The 24,224-nt window shown below is 40.7% G+C and overlaps 1 protein-coding gene across 2 annotated transcripts in view; it reads left to right on the top strand.

Annotated features, from left to right (window-relative positions):
* Nucleotides 1-24,224, top strand: part of SMAP1 (small ArfGAP 1) — a 97,742-nt gene that overhangs the window by 1,298 nt on the left and 72,220 nt on the right. The window lies entirely within an intron of this gene.

Raw genomic sequence — 24,224 nt, 5'->3', positions numbered from 1 at the left:
TGTAGCAAAGCTAATAGGTCTTGCTTTGCAAGTAGCTCTCCTTAATCATTCTCTAGCGCAGCTATTGTTGCCCCCAGGCTTCTGGTTACTATGTAAAAGACTTGTAACCAGTGGTTTTCTAGAAAAATCATGCTTGCATGTTTTGTGCATTATTGGCACTTAAGATTTCCGTGCTGGATGCTGCTCCGAGTTGCTTGCTGATGGAATTCCATATGGGTGTTGTTACATAGCATAGGCCTTAGAGCAGGGTTGCTCAAGATCAGAATCTGGAATTCTCCAACTAATTTTTGTTCCGTCTTCCAAGTTCCCTCTTTCTAACAATCACCTGGTGAAAGGATCGTTTGTGAGTCTCTGTAGTCCTTGGTAACTTTTGCCACTTTGGTTCAGCAAATGCTGACACTTTCAGCTTCCTCCTTTTTGTATATGTGGTATTAAGTATCTTTATTCACTGTTTCTTTCTTTGATACTTTCATACTTCTGTCACAAGAGCTTTCTTTTGTAAGTTCAAGCTTTGATGTATCTTGAGTTTGGGTTTTTTCTGTTCAAGTTCTGGAAGACCTACCAATCTCTTGACCAGGCTGTCTTCTGGCAGTACCTGTAATTCAGTTTCTGTCTTTCTAGTAAATTATTTTACTTAGCTACTGTACTTCTGAAGGCTTTTCTGGTTTCTTTTTTGCTCAACCTCACTTCTCCCTTGCTGTCTGTCTGTATGCCAGAGGCATGGCTTGCTTTCATCCTGTCCCCCAGGAAAGCTGACATGAAAATACCATGTGTGCAATGTGAGCTTACAATATTGAGGGAGTTGTGATGTGTGGGGGTTTTTTATTCTTTCTCCCTTCGAGCTGAATTTGCACTTGCCTCATCCTGTTCTGGCAATTCTTATTTTAAATCTTGCATCCTATTAGCTTCATAATGCCATCTGCCTTTTCCTGTGTACTCCTGTGGTTAAGTGTATGGTTTTCTTATAGTTGGAGGGGAGAGTGTGGAATGATAAACTTATTTTAGTTTCAGCTGTTCCAGAGTTCACTTGGCTGAGAGATGGTCATATATGGACACTGTGTACATTTCTTTCCTTAAGTTTAGAAAGCTTCTTTCTAGGAAGGAAAGCTGCGTGAACCGTGTTGGGATGTCTCTGCTATACCCTGAAGTCTAGACTTCTGTATACTTCCAGAAGACACGTGGCTCAGAAAACACATGATCAGTTGTTTTACTGAAAATTAAGCTTGCCGTGAGCATGTAATGCCACTGTTGAACTCTTCCTTGTTACATCAGTCTTTACTGAAGTTTCTAGTTGACCAAAAGAGGAGCAAAAGTGAAGGATACTTCTTTCAGTTGCAGCCAGCTGTTTTTTTCCTAATACGTTTCACACGTAATCCGCGGTGGTTGAGTGCTCATGACTTGCTGGTGTCTGGCAAAGTTGTAGTTTTGCTAGTCCTAGTATGCAGTGATGTCTGAGGCAGCAATTTTTAATATGGCTCTGTTGGGTAACCAGAGTCTGTGAGCTGTCTGCGTGGCTTTCCCCAAACTGTGACAGTCTCCTTCACCTCTTGCATCACTAACAGCATCCCTTTCATCTCTGGGTGTGTTTGTCATTAGTCTGGAGTTCCATATTGCCAGTTCCACTAGAGATTGTCTTCATCCTGGGTTCTGCGGACACGAACATGAAACTGTTCATGACGAAATATTTGAGACTTCTCTGCTGTCGGTCCAAGTTTAGAACATATTTTTTCCTTTTGTTAATGTAATTGAGTATTTTTTTTCTTTGAAATGCTGTCTGCTTCAGTTTCTGTTACTTTCCTTTTTTGTATGACCTTTGCTCCTTTGTCTGTCATTCTCCTTTCTGTTCTTCAGTACTGTCACCTGAGTTTTGTTTTTTGCTTTCTTCTGTTCACCTAATTGTTCGGTAACATTGTCTTCGTGAGTAACTCTGTGTTAACTGAGTTGCAGCTGTATCTTGGGTCTTACTCTGGCAGTGCTTAAAACCATTGTTTCCATTATGGGCTTTCAGGTAGCTGGTAATTCATCATGGGTTCTTAACCAAAGCTAAGAGGTGATCATTACTAATTCCTTCCTCTCACCATAGGTGTTAGTCTCTGTTAAACCTTAGGTATTATATTTACCCTAGGCTTCTGTTAAGGTAGTCGCATCCAAAGGATGTTGACATCTTGCAGACTGTACTTGTATATCTGTTTTAACTCCTATTCTTTGAGACTGGGAATTCTTAGGCAGCTAGATATTATTTAAAATCTTACAAATATTCTTTTGACCCTAAAAAACTTAATGTGATCCTAGATGCATGTTTATCACTTATTGCTTTGATCGTGTCCACTGTAATGCCACTGTTGAACTCTTCCTTCATATCACTAAGGCTTCTCTGCTGGCTTTTACTTCTTGCATTGGAAAGATTATGATTGGCACTTACTGCTGTCCTACTGCTGATTCACTCCAAAAATGCTGAATTAACTCTCCTTGCTCTCAGTGTATGACCACCATCTGCATTGCTTTTGAGGAAGTTTCAGGCATGTAAATTTTCTACACTATTCCATGTTTGCTCTGTGAAAGAATTAAAAAAGCTAACTCGTGATCTTCCTCAAGATAATCTTGCTGTTGTTAATAGTGGTCTTGTATCAAGAACAAACCCATCCTTTGGTTTCTGGCCTACTTTTTCAAGTATCCACATACCTTTGTTCTGTAAGTCTTTTGGAAAGTGGAGAATACAGCTGAGGACACATCTGCCAGAATAAACATTAAACAATAATTAGGATTGCTGACTCTGGCAACAGTTTCTGGAAGTGCTTTTTAATCCCTTATTTGTCTTTTAGCTATTAAAATAGCTGCTATGGATCTGACTGTCACTGCGAAAATGTGTTGGAAACTACCTGCTTTAGGCACATACTGTAGTTGCCATATGTCACCTTCAAACTGTAAGTCTTACTGCAGCTGAAAAGACTAGATGACACCTCTGTGAGGAAGAAGCCTAAAAATCAAATGTTCTGGAACTGTCTTTGCAATCACTGAGATTTTTGGAAGAGTGATGAGGTTGGAGTGACATCTGAGAAGGCAGTGCTTGTCTGTGTACGGGCTGTTCTTTACATCCCTGTCTGAACAGCCGTCTACATAAGGCAGTAGGTGTCTTCTCTGTGTTAGACTACTGGGAAGTAGTTATACTGCTGTTCCTAATATTTGTAGGAAATAGGCATGTTGGCAGTAACTTAAATCATCCTGAAAAAGATAAGCAACTGAAATTCCTTCGCGTTCCTTTTGTGTATATAACTGGGTAAAGCTAGCAGGAGTTGGAAGGATCCAGGAGAAAGAAATAGCTATAGATCTGTCCATCTGTCTTGTGTGTAGACTATGCTGAAAGCTGTTGTAAAGCATGTGACTTTTTTTTTCCTCTTTCACTGTAGAGGGAGACTAAATGCATTTTTATTGTTGTTCCAGTGTTGATATTTGAATCTCTTAGGCAATAACACCTCTTAGGGATCTGTCAAAAGGAGCCAAAATTAAAAACTGTTAACTTCAGTGAGCACCCTTTTGACTATAGGGGCTATAATTTGCTATTTATATGTGCTTAGCTCCTAGTTATAACATGCTAGAAGTCTCCTAGGCTTCTGCTATTGCTTGGCAGCAAGGCTGGTGTTATTTGGGTGCTGATATTGAACAGTACTGAATCAAGTACTTGGAAGTTGAAGAGTGTGAAGCTCAAAAGGAGATGCTTTTTCTTAGAAGGGGACAGGATATTCAGCAAAGGAGTAGTCATCTAAGCAAAGAGGCCTGTAAAGTAAACTGAAGGCAATTAGTCTTGGTCTAGTATGACTGTCTGCAAACATGGACCATAAGACTGATTGCTGTTCCTAACCATGTTTGAACAAAAGAGGTGCGTTTGAAACCAGTGTAAATGTTCCTAATGTACTTTTTCTGTTTGTTATGCTTGCATTTGGATGTTGGCTTTAGTACAAATGGGTTGACTATTGAAGTCTGCTTGTAAATTTATCTCCTGTCAAGAGGGCAATTACCTGAGTTGTCAACTGCTTTAGAATTTTAACTGTAACAAAGTTAAAATAACATAATTGGAAGCTTGCAGACCTTTGTATAGACAATTACAGATGTCTTGGGCCTTCAGAAAAGGTGAATAAATTTCCATATTGGAGGAGGTGTTTTGTGGTTTTTGTGTGTATTTGTAGTTGTATTTGGTGTTGGTTTTTTTTAGTATTTACTTACTCCATGCCTGATAGTGCTTGAAGCTTGATTAAATGATCTCTTACCAGAATCCTAGTACAGAGTCACATTGGTGCTGTTGCTTGTTCAACCAGATTAAAATTTGTTTACTTTGATTATAATATTAATTAAAATACTTCACAGTATTTATAGTTTTATCGTACAGTCCTTGGATATTTGTATATGACTGAAGACTTGGTCTTTTCTGTCTGATGAGTGTCAGGTACATGCTTTTAGGAGCGTGGGTAGCGACTGAAAAGGAAGGACTGCAGTATTGGAATTTGTGTAGCCAGAACTAATTGTTTCAGTTTTGGCTTCAAGTAAACCAAACTTCAACTTCCCTAACAACTTGCCAATCTCAAACACAAAGTCCCTTAGCAGTGGGGGAGGAAAAAAAAAAAGTTTAAATTTAAATGGGCAAACTAGCTGTCAAAACAAATCTGGAATATTCCAGGTATGTTTGTAGATGTTCAGACTCAGGGTTTTTTGTAAACAATTAAGTCTTGCATGTGATCTCTTCTGTGTTCAGGAGACCAACTTAAATGTGTTTGAACATCAGGTTTTGTGAAGCTGCTTTTGCTGTTTATTTGTTTTGATGCCTGGTCTTCTGACGGTGTTAATCTCTATACTTTAATATATAATGTACTTCTTCCTCAGGAATTAACCTAAAGCAAATGGATAACTTGTAGCCTGCTGCCTTCAGCCTGTGCAAGGCTTCAGCTTTTGCCTCTGTCAGAGTAAGAAAGCTTTGGGGCAGCTCATCAACAGTATTAGCTTGCTCTAGGACAAGGCACTGGCTGCTCTACCTCCTCAGGTGAAGACTTCCCTGACCTCCTCCTGAGGTGGAGAAACACCGAAGTAGGACACTGGGGAAATGGAGCACAGTTGAATTATGTGGGAGGTCAGTTCCACACATCAGCTCAAGTGCAACTTCTATCCCTATGCTGAAGTTCAAACACAGGGTAGTAACCAGCCAGTAGCTGATTACTGCTCTGTGGATATCTTGTACCAATGAATATAGCTGCAAATACCAGATGTGACTTCAGGTTACTTGGATCAAGAAATTGGTAGTGCTTGTCTCTGATTCTGTTGCAAGGTTGGTACTGCTTCTGTGAGACCAGATTGGTAGAGGTCATACAAGCATAACAGACTAGAATATGAATTGACAGATGCAACAACTGGAGGCTTATAGCTGTCCAGTGAAGCTTTGCAATATCCTTCCACAAGGAATAATGAAGGCAAGCCGCTCTGATTCAGGGTGGGTCTGTCTTAAGCTGGAATGATATATCTTGACCTCTAATAATGGTAAGGAACTGTATCACTAGAAATCCTAGTGATCATCTGGTACTTACACTGTTATCTTGCTGGCCTCTTTGTGAAGGATGATGCCTTCAAAGACCTTAAGGGACCAGAAACTCCCTTCAGTCTCTCCTGTCACTATGTCACCAGGATTTTTTTTCCCCGATTCCCTGCTACTAAGTAAAACTACCCCAGTGCTCTGTTCTTGTTCTGTACCCTTTTGTCTGTTGTTGACAGTGGCTGCATGAGACTGAAACTTCATTAGGAATTAGTTGCTGTTGTGGCTCTGAGAGCTGTGATTAATGTCTCGCAAGAAAAGACCTCTTCAGAAAACAGTTGTGTTAGGAGGAGTGTGGCAGCTTTAGCTTAAAACTTGTAAGTGCGTGGGGTGTTGGAATATTGGGTGACTCTAGTGGTGTGTTTTTCTGCCTGTAAGGAAGGGATTTGTTTCCATCTCCTTCCAGGAAAAAGATGCTGCTGCAGGATGCTGTTGATGCCAGCTGTTGATCTTTGCTTTGTTCCTAAATCTCCGTTGTGGAACTGCAGCTGATGCTGTCATGTGAATCTGCCCTCTTTGGACTGAGTGCTATAAAGAAAAAGCAACTGGGCTGCGGCTTTAAGAAGTCCGTGTCAACAATACAGAGGAAGCAATTAGACATATGTATGTGATAAGTGGACTTTTAGGGAGGTACCTTTTCCTGAAGGGGTGACTCCCTCTTTAATCCATCCTTCCTATAGGATTTAAAAGTCAATTATCAGCCATTACTCTGGGAGTAGTCAGCAGTTAATTTAGCTCAGGTGTCACGTTGTCCTGGACAGGCTCACTAAGGTTCATTTGAGCATGATTCAGCTTTACATTAGGAACTTAGATGCTTTGTGTTGTTCTCTTGTGGCCACAACTAAATTCCCTAAGACTTAATGACTTTGCCTTCTGAACAGGTAAAGTTGTTCAGTAATATCGTATTATCACATTGAGGTTCTTGAAGAGTAACACTACTGAACTCATGACTAGTTAAATCCACCTTCACTGTACTGTCCAGCAACAAATTGTTTTCAGATATTGTGGAAGAGTAAAAATGAGTTAAGACTGAGCTATGATTTTATTTGCCTCACGGAGTGGGATATCTCACACAACTGGAGGACTGCAATGGATAGGTACAGGTGCTTTAGGAAGGGCAGGCTGGGATAGTGATAAGGGGCGGTTGTCATTTTCTGTGAGAGCAGCGGGGCTGCATGCAGCTTTGCTTAGAGATGGCTGATGAGCCAGTTGAGAGCTTATGGGTCAGGATTAGAGGGCAGACCATCATGGGTGATGGTATGGGTACCTGCTTCAGACCTGTGAGTCTGAGGCCTTCTTTGGACAACTCAGGCTTAACATTCACAGACTCTGGTTCTCATGGGGGACTCAAACCAGCCTGATACTTACTGGAAGGACAGCACAGCAGGGAACAAGCAATCTAGGAGACTTCTGGTGTGCATTGATGACCACTTATCAACACAAGTGGTTGAGGACAAAGGAAGATGCTCAGAGGACTTACAAACGAGGAAGGACAGGCTGAGGATGTAAAGGTTAGGAGTAGTCTTGGCTGCAGTAACTGTGAGATGGAGCAGTTCGAGATCTGAAGAGGAGGGAACAAAGTGGACTAGTATAATGACCATAATCTTCAGGAGAGGAGACTTTGGTCTTTTCAGGGCTCTGCCTGGAAGAATCGTTTGGGAGATGGCTCTAGAGAATAGAGAGGTCCAGCAGAGCTGATTGGTTATTTTTTCCCCAAGGGTCACTCCTTTAACACAATGGTGAGCAGTAAATTGCACAAAGGCAGCAGAGGACCTGCTTAACTGAACAAAGTACTCCTGACAAAACTCGAACATAAAAAGGAAGGTGGAAGTAGAGGCAGGTGACCTGCAGGGAACATGGAGACACTGTCCAAGCGCATAAGGTTGCATTTAGGCAGGAAAGACAATGTTCACGTGGAGTTGAATCTGACAAGAAATATCCGAATGGCAACAAGAAAGGCTTTTACAGGTAATGGGCAGCAAAAAGAAGACTGGAGAAAATGTGGACTTGCTGCTAAATGGAGCAGGGGACCTGATGATAAGGGCTGTGGAAAAGGCTGAGGAGTTCCATGCCTTCTTCACACTGGTCTTTACTGGTAAGACTTGCCTTCAGGAATTGCAGGTCCCTGAGACCAGTGAGATAGTCTGGAGCAAGGAGGATGTACTCTCAATAGTAGAAGAGGATCGAGTTTGGGAGTGTTTACAGAAACTGGATGTACACAGGTCTGTGGCCTCTGAGATGCACCCGTGAATGCAGAGCTGGCCAATGTAATTTTGAGGCCACTCGCAATAACTGTGAGGTCATGGTGACTAGGGGAAGGTCTTGAAGACTGGAAGAAAGCAAATGTCATTCCTATCTCTGAAAAAGGCAAGAGGGGAACCACAGGCTAGTTGGCTTTCCTCAGTCTATGGGAAAGTGATAGAGAAAATAATCCTCAAAACATATGATGGAAAAGATGACTGGGAATAGTGTGGATTTACAAAGGGGGTATTGTGCCTGACAAACCTGATAGTCATTTGGCTTGGTCACTGTAGAAGGCTGCCTTGGTGGAAGAGAACAATGGATTTTTTTTACCTTACTCTAGTGATGCTTTTGAAACTTTCGTGTAATGTGCTCCCTAACAAATTGCTGAAGTGTAATCTGGATAAACAGATGGTGAGGTGGATTGAAAATGGCTGAAATACCAGGCTCAGAGTTGTGATCAGCAACCTAAAAATTGAGCTGGACGCCAGTCACTAGTGTCATACCTCAGGGGTTGATACTGAGGCCAGCACTGTTTAACATCTTCATTCATGACCTGTGTGATAGGACAGACTGTGCCCTCGGCAAGCTTGAGGTGATACAAAACTGGGAGGAGTGGTTGATACACCAGGTGGATGTTGTGCTGCTCAGAGCAGAAAAATTGACAGGCTGGAGAAGTGGGCCAACAGAAAGTGCATGAAGTTCAATGAAGAGACATGCAAAGCCTTACCCCTCAGGAGGGGGTGCTGGGGGTGCAGGAGAGATGGTGGGGGTCTTGTGGATCACAAACTGTCATGAGCCAGTACCACATCCTTGCCACAAAGGCAGCCAACAACATCTTGGACTAAATTTCTGGAAGAGCATCATCAGTGACTGAAGGGAAGTGATCCTTTTTCTTTCCTCAGCACTGGTGAGACCACATCTGTAGTACTGTGTCCAGTTCTGGGCTCCACAGAACAAGAGAAACATGGGCAGACTGGAGCAAGTGCAGCAAAGGCGCACTGAAATGAAGAGGTTGATGTGCCTAATGTACAAGGAGAGGGTGAGAGAGATTGTTTAGCCTGGGGGAGAGAAGGCTATTGGGGAGATCTTATTAATGTGCATAAATAGATGATCTTTCAAGGTCCCTTCCAACCCCTAACATTCTGTGGTTCTGTGAAATGCCTGCTGACAGGGAGCAAAAATAAGTGATGCAGACTTGTCTGTGGTATCCAGTGATGGGACTAAGAAGCAATGAACACAAATCGAAACACAAAACCATTGAAACATAAGAATAAACTTTTTTACTCTAGGAGAGGTTGAATATTGAAGCAGGGGGGCTGTGGAGTCTCCATCCCTGGAGATACTCAGAACCTGACTGGGAACAGCCCTAAGAAACTTGCTGTAGTTTGCTCTGAGCAGGGGGTTGGGATTAGATGATCTCCAGGGTTTGCTTCTAATCTCAGCTACTTCGGAACCAATTCAGCTGTGGTATCACTTATGAGCTGGTACGAAGTTCTGCTGCAAATACTGTGTAAGTTTTTATTTTTCCAGTGCAAGCATCTGCTTATGTAGATAAAAAGTTGGTTCTTTATTTAAAATTGAGGTCCTTTATGAAAAAGGAAAGTGATTAAACAGCAGTGAATACAGTCTGTAGTACAGTCTTGACTTTTCTTGAAATAGCTGATACAGAAATCTTGCTGTGGTTTGTGCATCCAGAGGTAAAAAGGATCAAATCTGGCCATTTGAAGCAAGTGGGAATTGAGGGGCTACTTAGAAAGGTTACTGATGTCTTTTGACTGAAATGCTGCTTAAATCTAGCTGGGAGAATACTTCCACAACTTAAACTGCTTCCTAGAGCTGGTAGAAGATTGCTTAGAACTGAAGTTCTTGTGTCAGAAGTCTCCCTGTGTCTTAAAACTGTTGGTTAGTGTTCTGTATTGTGACTACAAATGATGTCTGCTGGAAGACTGGGGCAAAACAAGCTGCTGTACAGATTCCTGTTCTCTTCCCATTCTGACCTCTTATCTGATTAATGTTTGCTGAGCTATTGAGCAATATTACTTTTTTTAAATTTTCCTCTTGAATTGCTTCACAAAAAGCCATTTGCACAAAACTTTCACTTTCTTTGTGAAAACTTGGCAAACTTAGGTTTGAATGGATATCTATTTCATATTCATCTTTGTTTCCTGTAGACTCTGATTACATGGTATAATGCTAACCCTTATCTGTCCTCTGCTCTCTTGGTCTCGATCACTTGTTGCTTTCCAGTAGGTGATAAGTGTGTATGTCTCGCTATATACTGTCATGGAGTTCCTGCTTGGTGTTAAGATACTTGACCCATTATGGAGAACCTGAGTACTTGCTTTGTTTCCAGCTTATCCAAAATACTTATGAGTAGATCTGTGTTCCTCTGACCAGAGGAGCTAGATGCTTTTGTATTCTGGGGTGACCATCGGACAAGGAGGAAGAACTTGGAGGTTTGGAGAATATCCTAGTGCTGCAAGTCTGTGGTGGATGTGAGTATAGGCAGCACTAAATCTGTAGCTTACAGAGATGGTGACAGGTTTTATGGGGGAAGTGAAAACTGCACAGGTCCATGTACTGCCTAATTCAATAAACCTAGACTGTCAGTTGCCCGCCCCCCCTCTTGAGGAAAGATGTTTACTTCCAGTAGACCATGGAGGAAAGAGAGGTAGAGATTGTAGCTCAGACCCTGTCAGAGAGTGGAGCTGGGGACAGCAGTGTGTGATACTTGGAGGCAACGTTGCCAAGCAACTAACTTTGCAGTTGTGATTTGGTAAAAGAGCAATTCTGTTTCTCAAAGCTATGCCTGGCTCTGATTTTGTGTAAGAAAATGGGTATATTGACGAGGAGTAGGGATCTGTCCCTCTTGCATGGATGAGAGAAGGAACGTGATAGTCCCCATTTGGCTATCGATTGCCATATTCTTCTTGTGTACTGCCTCCTTTTTAAGGAGGAGGGTACAAGAATCTGTAATGCGATTTTACTGAAGTGCTTGAGTGAAAACGAATAAAGCTTCATAGTACAGGACATCATTAGTAGGATTAAAGGCAGTAATAGTTCTGTAATTATTTCTGCAAAAGAAGATGGAAGTGATTCATTGTGTGTAACATTGTTCTTGAACGTAGCTGAACTTGCAGGTGGACTCAAAACATGGCAATAAGTGGCAACTGGGACTGAGTGATTATTTTAAGTAAGGTCCTTGTAATGTGTGCTTAAGTCATTTGCGTTTCAATCTGTCATGCATAACAATTTCTAGAAACAACCAGTATATCCGTAAGTAATGATGCTTTTAAGTATAGGGACTGATTTTTCCCATTAGGGTTGTACCTATGGAATAGTTGTTCAGTTACCTGTTAGCTGTAGATGATGGCAAAACCATCCCTTTCTTTGAACATGGCAAATGCCATACTTAATGTTCACCCTTTGCATCTTCAGCAGAAAGATGCTTGTGCGTTTGAGCTCCCCTCCTTAGCAGTGGTTAAACCAGAGACATGCCAATAACATGCATAGGTGTTTTGGTCTTTGTTCTCATGGCCAAGTGATACCTAAGTGAGTTACTCAACACTTTAAATGTACCGAGCTGGTGTGTTGGGTCTGGCTGGGATGGAGTTAACTTTAACTTTCCCCATCTTCATAGTGCTGTGCTTTGTATCTGTAGCTAGGAGGGTGTTGATAACACTCCACTGTTTTGATTGTTGCTCAGCAGTGCTCCAGGCATCAAGGCCGTCTCTCCAACCTCTCCACTGAAGGCTGCCAGGCTGGGGGTGGACAAGAGCTCAGTAGCCAGGACAGCAGACCCAAACTGACCAAAGGGATGTTCCATACCATATGAAGACATGCACAGTGATAAAAGCCAAGAGTACGGCGGGCAGAGGGCATTCGTTGTTAAGGTGTTTGTCTTCCAGAGCAACCGCTATGTGCACTGAGGCCCTACGTCCCAGAAAGTGGGGATTGTCTGCTGATACGAACTAAATCTTTGGGTTTTTTTGCTTCTGTGCATGGTCTTTGCTTTTCTTTATTAAACTGCCTTTATCTTGACCCATGAGCTTTTTCATCTTACAAGCCCACCAAGTGGGAGAAAGTGGCAGCCAGCCAAGGTTAACCCACCACAGCTGCTGAGGGTTTCTTGTGTATTCTAAGTAAAAAGTAACTTATTCCCCTTAATAAAGATTATGAAGCCTTGGTTCACTTTTCTGGGTGTTCTGTGGCCTACAGCAAGCAGCCTGTGGAGGAAGTGATGATAAATGCCCCTTCACACTTGTCTTGTTCACTGCAATTTCCATGGAGTTTGGGTGTTCATGGAGTTGCTGTTTAAAAAGGTTACTCCAAAAATATGTTTGTATAGCAAAAAGATTTTGTCAAGTGTTTAATCTTAAATAAGACTCTAAAAGAAATACAACAGATTCAAGATCACAGGCTAAAGGATCCTGCAAAATTTTGGAAGTACGTTTTGAGAATTTATACTTCTCATGCAACCTTAATTCCCCTCTGAACATTTACTCACAATTCTGTGTTCCAGGCTAAATGCAGCTGAGTACTTTGGTATTGTACCTGGCTTGTGAAGAAAACTATACTTTGAGGAAAATATTTTATAGCCACAACTTCTTTTCTTATGACTACAGAAAGTAACAATCACTTTGGAAAAAAAATTTAATAAAAGAAAAGGGAGACCAAGTTTTTTTTGTGTAATGCAAATCTAGTTAAAACAGCTGTGAAGAACACTACTTAAAAGTACATTTATTTCTTCCTTTCCCAGTCATGTGTAGTTTTTATAATGATGTATGGTGTCTGAGTGTTGATGATTGTGTCTCAGGCTGGAATGCTTAACTGTGTTAATTTGAATTATGTTTAATTTAGTATCATCTCATAGAAGACTGCCATAGTTTTAGGAAGCAGTAAGATGCCTTTAGAAAAATGCAAAGCACATACATTTCAGCCTTGTGTGGTATGATGCATTCTGGTTGGATATAAATAAGTTATTTTAGTTTTTTAAAACCATGAAGTGGTCAAATACCGGACCAGTTTTTCCTCGGAGGGGTGGTGGAACAAACCTTAGAGGTGTTCAAGACAAATGAACAAAGCCCTTAGCAGCCTGGTCTAATTGGATCTGACTGGAGTATCAAGCTAGCCTAAATGGCCTCAGGAAGTCCATTCACACCTAAATGATTTTGGTTTTTATTCACTGCCTGAGGAAATACAGTAGCTGTAGCTTTTTAAAGAGCAGGTGTTAAGCATCTCACAGAGCAGCATACCTTGTTTTGTGTATTGGCCCAAACCCAGCTATGAGGATGGGTATTGAAGCACTCTAAGGTCTGAGCTATTTGCTGAGACTTTGGGAGAGTGCAGTGTTGGGGTGTAGCTAGGCTGGCATACAGGCCCTAGGGATTTGTGGGAAGGGTTTGTGTCCATGCCACTGGCATTTAAAGTGGGAGGAAGGCTTGATTCTGTCTGTCCTCTTCAGCCCGTTCTTCCTGTGGTCTTTTGTTACATTAATACCCTGAGGTCTACAGCAAGTGCTGCTCTGAAGGTTGGTAATATTGTTACAGTAAAACATGGGGATCATCGGAAGATGCAGTTGCATTTGCATGGTACGCTGCTCTGTGCCCAAGAACTGCAATGTATTAGTGTTTTGGGTGGGCAGATAGGCCCTCTGTAGGTAAGAGGGCTGAATAGTGCAGCACAGAAATCTGCTTAGTCTGGTCTGCTCAACTCACAGAGGAAGTGAGGGAAGACGGCATGTGGGGGAGGAAAGTGGGTGAAGAAGTCTCTGCAGATCCAAAACACAGATCCAAAATGCAGTGCCGTGTGGGCTGCCATGAAGAAAATAATCTCCATCCCAGCACAAACCAGTGTAACAGAGAAGAGTGGTACAAGAAACTTAACTTTCCAGTCTTCATAGATGGTTTCAGTGTATTTCTACAGTCCAGAGCCTAAAATCTGTCACTCTGCTTCTTGTCTACAGACTTGGATCTCTGGTTTCTCTCTGCATCTCTTTCAGACATAGGCTCGTGTGAGAGAGGTTGTGGAGACTCGTTTACCTGCTTTGTAATACGGAGTGTAGGAGGGAGACCATCTCCAGAGTCACTGCACAGAGGTTGTATAGTTTGGGAAGTGTTTACTTAAACAGTCTCTTCAGTTGTATTTGAGTAAAAATGGTAAAGGGAAGCTGATTAATGCAATTACTAGATAATTTCTGTCTGGTAGAGAAGGGTAATATTTCATTCCTGTTTATGGCAAACAGGCTATGTTATAAACCTGTCTTGCAAATAAATCTTACTTCTGAGGTTTTTGTCCTTGTTAAAGGAAGAACTTCAAGAACTGCTTGAAGACTTGTTTTTTTTTTTTTTGCAGCAGCAGATGCTTGTATAACCTTTATCCTTGTACAACCTGTATCCTTTATCCTTGTATAACCTTTACCCTGTCCTACACAGGAGGGCTCTTGCTAGATCCCACAGGGTAGCATAATTTACCCTTTTTTTTTTGTCAGTGATGCTTTTACTTGATGCTTAGCTATCAACTGATGAAAACATTTTGTGAGAGCTCACCGTTTCCCAATCTTCCTTTTATTTGTGTGTATGTATGAAAGGAATATAAATTGTAAACTTAAACCAGTAAGCCTTCTAGCAGTTCCTTGCTGACAAGGGAAAAACTGCAGTGAAGACTAGCTCCAGAAGCTTCCTACTAATACTATAATATGCTACGTAACCTTGTCTTTTTTAGAAAGTGCAAAATGCTGCTAACAGGAAGTGACAGCTTGCACACCTTATTCTTGCAGCTTGAACTCCGACACAAGCAGTCTTTCTCTTTACGAGTGAACAGGCAGGATAAAATTAGAGCACTACTCCTTAGCCAAACCGAAATTTGATTTCCAAAGCTGTTAGCTTATTGAATGTGCCAGGGTTGGCACCTCTGACATTTCTGATTCTTAGGGCAGTGACTTTACTTTCCAAAGGGTGTGCTGTAGCGGGCTAGTATCCCACAAGGCTGGTAGGAGTGCTGTGGCAGTCCCGTGTACTCTGCATATACGTGTGCCATATACATATACCATATGCTCTCCATATACATGTGCTTTGGGTAACCAAGCGTGAGCATGGCAGGCACGGTTGCCTGCCCAGGGTCAGGAGCTGCTCTCTGACAGTTTGGTAGCTGGTTATGATCCTGCTTGCCTGGGCAGTGTAGGGATGGTTGGAGAAATCTGTGGTGTGAAATACTTACAAGTCAGGAGTAGAAACTTCGGAAAATTGTCTTAAAGTTTCAGTACAAAACACTGAGTTAAACTGATACTTGCATTAAAAATTAGTGTTTCAATGAGAAAGGTGTTCTATTTAAATCCTGTCATCTCAGAAATAATATGAATAAGAGGCCTCGGTGGCGTTTTGGGGAACAAATCCCCAAAAGCTGTTTGTGATCCCCTTTTTCTCTTAATATTACTTTAAATGAAGAGTAATCAACTATGTATTCTATAACTTTACAATGTATTTTATTTGTTTAACAAAGCTTGGTAAAATGACTTTTTGGTAGAATGATTTATTTTTTTAAAAAAAAAAATTACTTGTCTGCTAGCAATCTTACTCAGTCAAGACTCAGATTTTTAGTAACTGGCTGTTTGTTAATAAGGCCAAAAAACTTTAATTCTTTCGGTTTGTCATCTTACAAGATTGCTTGTACCAAATGGCTATTACACAAGAAAAAGGCTGTTCATCTCACGAATAAACTGATATTACCTGTGTATCTCTAACAGCTGTAACCAACCAGTCCTCTGATTTACAAACTGCTTTTTTTTTTCATATTCCTAACTTAATTTCCTGTATAAGGCTTTTGATGTTTGAAATGTTGTTTGACTTTAATATGTTCCAGAATTAAAGTAGTTATCAAGCCACTTAGTTTTATGGCTTAAACATAGAACTGAAAGAATATTCATGTCACTGTCCTTCCTTTCTAGTTAAGGCTTTATACAGCCCTTGAAATCGGAATGCTATCTTAATTTCTTTGCAATGCTTTTAACAATTATTGATGCTATTGAAGCAAACAGATCAGTAAGCTGAAGGAATAATTGAAACTGGTTGATAAGTATTTCTCTCTGGGTTCCAGAGGTGGGACAGGTGGTGCAGGGGAAGAGTTTTGTTTAGAATAGTTCTACACAGCCTCTTTGGAGTTATGAGTAGGACCGAGCTTAATGGATTTGTTGATGACTTTCATGAAAAATGTTTATCCAAATAGAAAAGACAAACTTGGAGGAATTCTGTCCCTGAAACTCTCTATCACTTACCAGACACTAGCTAAAAATAGCCAAGTGATGCTTCTAAGGCTTGTCTTCCTACTGTTCTTGCTTGAACCACACAAATCTAAGCTGTTATCAAGCTGGGCTCTGGAACAGTGTGTTTGGTTGCTTGAATTGTCTACCTTCAGTGCAACTTTAGTCTGCTGAGTTTGATTTTATTTAAAACTACTAAAACAGCCCCTTTTGTTTGAACTCCCCTCACACTTTTTTTTAATGTGGCAGATTTTAAGTTCCTAAATTCTGGCCTTGACTATTGAAACATAGGCATACTAAGCCAGCTATAAGAGACTTCTAAAGACTAGAGGTATGTTTAAGCTATGGCCTTTTGTTGCCTTTGTTGGTATAAAACAGTATTTGCTGCATACTTAAACTTTGATATCTGAAAAGTATGCAGAGACTGTATTTGCATGGTTTTCCTAGTCTTTGGGTATGGAGGTAAAGCAAGGAAGCCTCTTCTACTGTAGAGGAAAAGAAATTAAGCTTAATGTAGGGGAATGGATGTGACATGAGAACGTGCTTCAGGCTATTTGTTCTGCTTAATCGGAAACTAATTCAGTGGATAAAGTGACAGGTAAATAGTCCCATATCAGTGCTCTCAAAAGACTAAATGTTCAAGGATCTTGAAGAACATTTTATTTGAGAATAAAGATTCTTGTACTGTGGTTCTTGCACAGTTTCCTTTGCTTCAAGATCTTTATGCAAGATCTTCAAGATCTTTTATTCCTTCTAAGATTTTTTTTTCTTAAATTCAGAAAGTCTGATTCAATGGACGTGATTAACATTGCAGTTAAGCTTTTTGTGTTGGGGGGTGTATGTATGTTTTCTTATTGGATTGTTTTTCTCTTTTTTTTTTTCTTTTTTCTCTCAGTCCTTGAATCAAAAATATCTGGAGATGGTGGATGGATACCTTTTGGGTAGAGAACTAGGCAGCCTCCAATAAAATTAGTAAGAGATAATCTTTGAAGCAGCAGGATTAGACTGAAAATGGGTGATAGTAATTGTGTTGATTTTGAGCATTTTATTATCACTTTGACTTAATCCCTGTCTCTAGCATGTTATGTTTCAAGGAGGGGAACTGGGAGGAGTCACTATAGTTCTGCCTTGTTCTTTTTGTTTTTCCCTGGGTATCACTGGAGGAGGGGCAGTTTTGTGTTACTTAGCTCTTCTTGTGTTGAATTACAGGAAATACAACTGCTGTTTAATCCTCTTCCTTCTTTTCTCTGTATCCGCTATGTACGAGTGCTTGTTGTTGGTTTGTGATCTTTATCTGTATCTCAGCCTGGAGAAGTTACAGATGTTTCTGGAAAATACTCATCGATAGCCTTGTTGAAATCTTGAGTAGCAGAACACTTGTGCGGTATGAATTATATGGGGGCGTAATGCAGAGTGAGTACTACATGGGTATGCTTGTCCTGATGCAACCACTGAGGCTTTTTGGTAAGTCTTTGGCCAAAAAGTGATAGTTCTTAGGAACCGGCTAGCAACCATCTAGGATGAGTCAGAAGACGTGAGATTTTCTTGCAGTTAATTCTTTATTCCACAAGATGGTGCCAGTTATTTGACAAATAAAGTCTGTCAACCAGCAGCAGAATTTGGAGAAACAGAAGAGAATTAGGTTAACTTCACTGTGCTTTATGATTGAAGGACAAGCAGGGTGCAGTTGAGTGAAAGGAAAAATTGTAGTCTGTCAGAAGTCTTTGGAGATGTTGGCTCAAGCTCAAGTTTGCTCCAGACTATATTGAGATGCAAAGCAGTTAGTGCTCTGTTATATGTAATAATTGGCTTCCTTCCTTGTAGGATTGCTAATTAGTAACTGAAGAACGTAAAGAGAAAATTAACTTTGGTTTTATGTGCCTCTGTAATACAGACCTTATTTAAACTTAGCCTTGACAGGCTTTCTTCACTTAAAACATTGTCTCAAATTTGCTAGTCTCCAGGCTAACTGGTTTTACACATAGTGTAAATGGTTCAGAATAGTTTGAGATGTAAAAGAGTCACCCTTCCCTTTGACAGCAAATACAAAATTGAAAAGCTGTGTGCTTGCTCTTTTAACCCCAGTTCTGACCTCTGTGGAAGTTCTTTAGTAGGAGTGAGCAGCACCTGTGTTGCAGCAAAAGTAGTGTTTCAGTGTTAACCTGCAGTTACAGTAAGCTGAACAGATGGTAGTGGACTGATGGAGGAAACTGAATTATTGTGGTAAGGCAGGCAACCATCATCATTCTACTTATAACCCTTCTCACTGATTTCTTACTGTAGGTAGAAGCTGAGTAGAGGATGGAATATTGACTGAGATGTTTAAAGCAGTTAAAGGATTTTTATTCAGACTAATGAAACGGAGAGCTAAAACAATGTTTCACACTGTATTGACTGCTTGGATTCATACAGTTAGTATATGAAGCTTCCATGGTTTTTGTAATGCAGATGAAAGTAATTTTTCCTCAACATTTTAAAGGAGCAGTATCTTGTAAATGTTTTTTTTATATACATGATACAGGACTATGAATATGCTGATGCAGAATAAAACTCAAGCAGTTTTATTCCAAACTTAAACATTGGACTTCTAAAAACTAATTTGCTTTGTCTTGTGCTTCCTTTGGAAATGCACTATACCAGCTTCAGCAGTACCATTCCTGTAGTATTCTTGCGTGAAGATCTGTTATCAGCTGTACCCACAAAGTTGGTTGTGTCAACTATAATTACAGTAGCAGGGTGTGCCAGCAATGCTGTGAATGTTTATTGCAGCTTATTCAATCAGCTTTCTAATATAATGGAGTACATATGGCCCAAACTGGATGAGTTATGGGGATAGGGAAGAAAGGGATATAAGGAGTATATGCACACATTAAGCATGTGTAAGGTACTAGTCCGGTTTAAATAATATGGAGGAGACACATCTTAAAAAATATTGTCCTAAAAAGGGGCAAGTGAGAGGAAAAAGTGGGAAAATTTTTTAAATATGTTGGGACAAAAGCTTTCACCTCACTGGAGAGTATGTAAAAAAAAAAAAAAAATGCCTTTTTCACAAAACTCACACTTCAAAGTGCATTTGGAAGAAAAGAATGTCATGTGAAGTTGGATAATCTTTCCAGCAATTTAAAAACTGTCTTGAAATTGGCTTGCATGAAGACTTGTATCTAAAATTATGTAAATAAGTTTCAAGCTCTTTGTTGCTTAAGTTTTAAACAACTGAAGTCAGTTTTTGAAATGTTGTCAGGTATGGAAGTCTACTGTAACTGGAAAAACTCTCTTCAGATTATTTCTTAAATTCACACGTTATCTAGCAAGTCTAAAAAGACATACAGGAAATGTTTTCTCTTGTGGCTACGTATTTCTTTCATTCTTAGAGTCTAAATGGCGTTTAATAAAGGAATCCTTAAATATTCTAAATGTGTCACAATTTGTGCTGTTTCTGTGAGTCTAACTGAATTCTAGTTTCCACTCAAAACTTGGTATACAATTCCTGAACGCAAACTAATGTATAGCTGGTGTGGTGGGTTGACCCTGCCAAACAGCCGAACACCCACCCTACCTCTCGTGTGCTGCCTTCTCCTGTGGAATGGGACAAAGAATAGAAGGAAGGTGGAAAAACTTCATGACAGTTTGATAAGGAAAGCAAAAGCTGTGCAAAAGTGAAGCAGGAAGAGAAAGTCATTTACTCTTTCCTATCAGCAGGCAGATGTCTAGCTATGTCCTGGAAAGCAAGGTCTCAGCATGTGCAGCAGCTTTTTGGAAAGACAGATGCCATAACCACAAATGTCCCCCCTTCCTCCTCCTTTCCACCAGCTTTTGCTGCTGAGCACAACGTCATATGGTTTGGGATGTCCCTTTGGTCGGCTGGGGTCTGCTGTCCCTGACTGTCCCCTCCAGCCTCTTGCCCACCCCCTGCCTACTGGGTGGGAATGGGGAAAAGCCTTGACTCTGTGCAAGTGCTGTCCAGCTGGAGCCACAGCATTAGTGTTATCTGCGCTGTTTTAGTCACAACTCCAAAGCACAGCTCCATACAGGCTGCTGTGAAGCCAGTTATCTCCATCCCAGCCAGGCCCAGTGCAGTGGGAAATGGTGCTTGGTGTTCTCCATTTAACATATAGTAGCCAAGGCTCCAAATTAATTTGTGTGAAGCCATATGACAGCTCAAATCTATTTTTCCATTTAGCTCTCAGAAGAAGTTTGCACTTGTCCTTTTTTAAAATTTAAAATCAAAACTTAATCCCTGCTTTTTATGAAGTTAGCTGAATTACAGTTACCAGTAAGACTAAATATGCACAATAAACCTTCTGGGGTTTTGGGATTAGTCATTTTAAAGGTTGTTTGAATTGTTAATGTTGTCAGACCATCCTAAGGAAGGTTGTCAGGTGTTCACAAGAATAACCTAATGCAGTTAAAATCTTGTTTTGATAACTTCTCTGGAAAATAGCACACACCTTTGCAGCTGACCTTACCTACCTACCTATTAAGAACTGAAAAGGAAATTTAAGTCTAATCAGTAGACAAATACAGAAAAGAAAGAAAAGTTTAGATTGAAGAAAAAAAAGTTAGATTCTCATCTTGGAAGCAGTAATCTGTCTTTGGGTTGCTGAAGTTTTTTTCCTTGGTTTGTCTGGGCAGTATTTCAGGGACTTCATAGTATCCTAGTATATAGTCTAGTATAAACATTGGTCACTTTAAGGACAGCACAAGTCCTGCGGCTTTTTTCCTTAAATTAACTTTAGTAAAGGATAAAAGAGGCTGGAAATATTTTTAAGCAGTTAAATTACCTGTATCTTAGATGTCTGAAGAAAATCAGAGTGGTGCAGCAAGCTGCTGAAGTGCAGCTCAGCTCTCGTAGCTGAACACAAAGCTTGTGTTCAAGTGGCTCTCAAAAGAATAAAATTACAATTGTATTAAAACTAATGTCAAATAGTTTTTAATGTTAATATTGACTGATTGGAGTTTCACTAAATAATGCAGTTCTTGATAGATAAGATAGCACAAAAACCTGACTGTGACCCAGCGCTTGGAGCCCAGAAAGCCAATTGCATCCTGGGCTGCATCAGAAGTGTGGCCAGCAGGTCAAGAGAGGTGATTCTCCCCTTCTACTGCACTCTTGTGAGACCCCACCTGGAGTACTGCATCCAGCTCTGGGGCCCCCAGCATAAGAAGGACATGGACCTGCTGGAGCATGTCCAGAGGAAGGCCCTGAAGATGATCAGGGGACTGGAGCACCTCCTTTTTGAGGACAGGCTGAGATAGTTGGGGTTGTTCAGCCTGGAGAAGAGAAGGCTCCGGGGAGACCTTACAGCGGCCTTCTAGTACCTGAAGGGGGCCTACAGGAAAGGTGGGGAGGGACGCTTTATCAGGGACTGTAGTGATAGGATGAGGGGTAACTCTTTCAAACTGAAAGAGGGGAGATTTAGATTTAGATTTAGATATTAAGAAGAAATTCTTTCCTGTGAGAGTGGTGAAACACTGGAAGAGGTTGCCCAGAGAAGCTGTGCCTGTCCCCTCCCTGGCAGTGTTCAAGGCCAGGCTGGATGGGGCTTTGAGTAATTTGATCTAGAGGAAGGTGTCCCTGCCCATGGCAGGGGCATTGGACTAGATGATCTTTGAAGATTCCTTCCAACTCCAACTAGTCTATGATTACTACTGACATATAAAGGTGTTTTAAATAGCATAAAATAGCGGTCATCAGGATTATTAATGTCCAGTCTTTATTTGTGAAGCCAAATGTCTGTCATCTTAATTGGTCTAGCAAAATACATACAGCAGACAAACTAGGTTACTTTTGTGGATTTTGCTGAAGAAAACCAAATGTATCTTTAAGGACCCAGGAAGAAGAAACCTGTGAATATTTCTGTTAAGTGCAAAGTATTTCCTGTGTACAGAAATAAGGATCCTAACTTCATATAGAGTTGAGATAACTGTAAATTGGTTATTGACTTAGTCCACATAACTGTTAAACACTTCTCACGCAGGAAGGTTTGCAGACAAAGCTTTAGCTGACTGTTCAGTTGAGTCAAGCACAGCTGGTTTCATGCCCACACAGAAGACATTATTTTGTAGCTTCTTTTGCCTACTGCTTAACTGTGTCTGTAGTTGATTTGTATTAATGAAAACATTTTTCATTTGAAATGTTTAATATTGCATATTGTCATTAGTCTGAAATAAATTCAGGGATTATATGTGAACATTTTTGTCTGGCCTCAGGTTTGTCTGTTATTCCACTGCTTAATTTGTTACTTTATTGGTTAAATACATTTGATTTCTCTAAGTTTTTCAGAAATAGGTACAAGTTAATGAAATCTGAGCTTCTGGGAAAATACAGAACTCTTCTTTTCCAGGAGAAAACCAACTAATTCACAAGTCATGTTATGATTTTTCTTTTTTTAACAAAATTTTAAAATATTAAACTATGAAGTTAATTATCTCCCTCTTCATTTATTAAGATAGAATTCAGCCATGTCAAGCCCTCATTCTGGTCTTCTCATTAATGTGGAATTTGTCTATCTGGGATCACATAGCTGAGGAAGAACCTGAAGAATAGGAAACTCACGTGAGCTTTTACAGTGGCTGTGTAAACACCCTATGGAATAAAAATATGGACAGCATATAGATACTACAGATAAACGTCTCCCATCCCTATAGTAACTTGCTGAGAACTGGCTTCCCTCTTCAGAAGGCGCATCCCTGGGTTATGGTTTTGGGGAAAAGCTGTGGAAGCTGTTGGGCACACAAGACCTTGCCTTACCTCTTTGTTTCTTAACAATCATGTGTATGTTAAGCAATGGCATAAGCTGAGGTACTTTATCTACAATGGAGTGGCTAAGGAGGTTTTTTAATTCCGTTTCTTCTGGTGTACTACTTCATCTGAAACCTGATTAATCTGTTGAGGCAAATGACCTGCAAAACTCTATCCTGGAGGACTAAAACTTAAAGTAATATAAGTTGTAAGTGGGGTCTTCCTGTACTATAGAGCTACACAGACTGTAAGGACAGGGTGAGTATTTTCTATCTGTAGTGTTTTTTAAAGGCAGGTCAGCAGGTTGTTGTTGGACTATTTAAGACACCCGATACAAACAGCCTGACTGTTCATTCTTGTCTGACAAGTAGTAGTTTTAATGTAGAAGTGCCGTGTGGGAAATGTGTTCGTTTCAGTGAGTAACTGTTAGAGCTCTTGACCCCTGAAACCTGATTTTATGATGGTAGCACTTATTTTGAAACTGCCAGTCATCTTAGTCATTTTGATCTTAAAGGTCAAGCAATGGATATCAGGTGGTCTGACTTTTTGAGATCTTGAACAAGACAAATTCAAAGCAAGGTGGCTACCCAAAATACAGCTGGTATTTCCAGCAGTGAGAGGAAAGCTTCTTGCGGCAAATCCAGGGAGCTGTGAATGTGTCTGGGATTTTCGAATACCAATTCAAAATAACGGATGCTAGCTGAAAGGTTTTCTGCTTCCTTGTTTTGGCTATTGCTGAGCAGTGCTTGCACGCTATCAGGGCGTTTCTTTTTTTCTGTTCTGCCCCCTGCAGATGAGTAGGCAAGGGGTGGGTGGGCAAGAAATTGGGAGGAGACACAGCTGGGACAGCTGCTGAATCTAACCGACCATTCCATACCATATGATGGTACACAACAAATCCTCAAGGAAAGGAGGAGGAAGAAAGGACGTTCTCGGTTATGGTGGTGTCTTCCAAAGCAAGTGGTGTATGTGCTGAGGCCCAGCTTTCTGGGAAGTGGCTGGGCACTTGCCCACCGATAGGAAGTAGTCAAGAAATATTTTTTTTTTCCTTTGCTTGTGTGCAGTCTTTGCTTCACTTATGAAAACTGTTATCTCGGTCTGCAGGTCTTCTCACCTTCCTTCTCTTTTCTCCCTTCCTGGAGGAGAGGAGAATGAGCGAGCAGCTCTGTGGGTGTTTGGCTGTGGTCAACCAACACAGTCATAAGCTAAAGATCAGGGGAAGGAGGCATAAAATTATTTTCTGGGCCGCAGGAAAATGTTTGTACAGTATTTTAATATTGAAATGCAAACTGCTATAGTTGTGTCAGTGGTCTAGATGCGTATCTGTTGCATAAAGGTGGAAAATAATTGCTCAAAATGTTTTCCAGCTCTTCAGTGTGCCTTCTTGCTTTTGATGGTTAATTATT

The sequence above is a fragment of the Leptosomus discolor genome, chromosome 2 (assembly GCF_034619465.1).
Source record: "Leptosomus discolor isolate bLepDis1 chromosome 2, bLepDis1.hap2, whole genome shotgun sequence".
In the NCBI taxonomy this organism is placed as follows: domain Eukaryota; kingdom Metazoa; phylum Chordata; class Aves; order Leptosomiformes; family Leptosomidae; genus Leptosomus; species Leptosomus discolor.
This window is presented reverse-complemented; position numbering and strand designations above follow the sequence as displayed.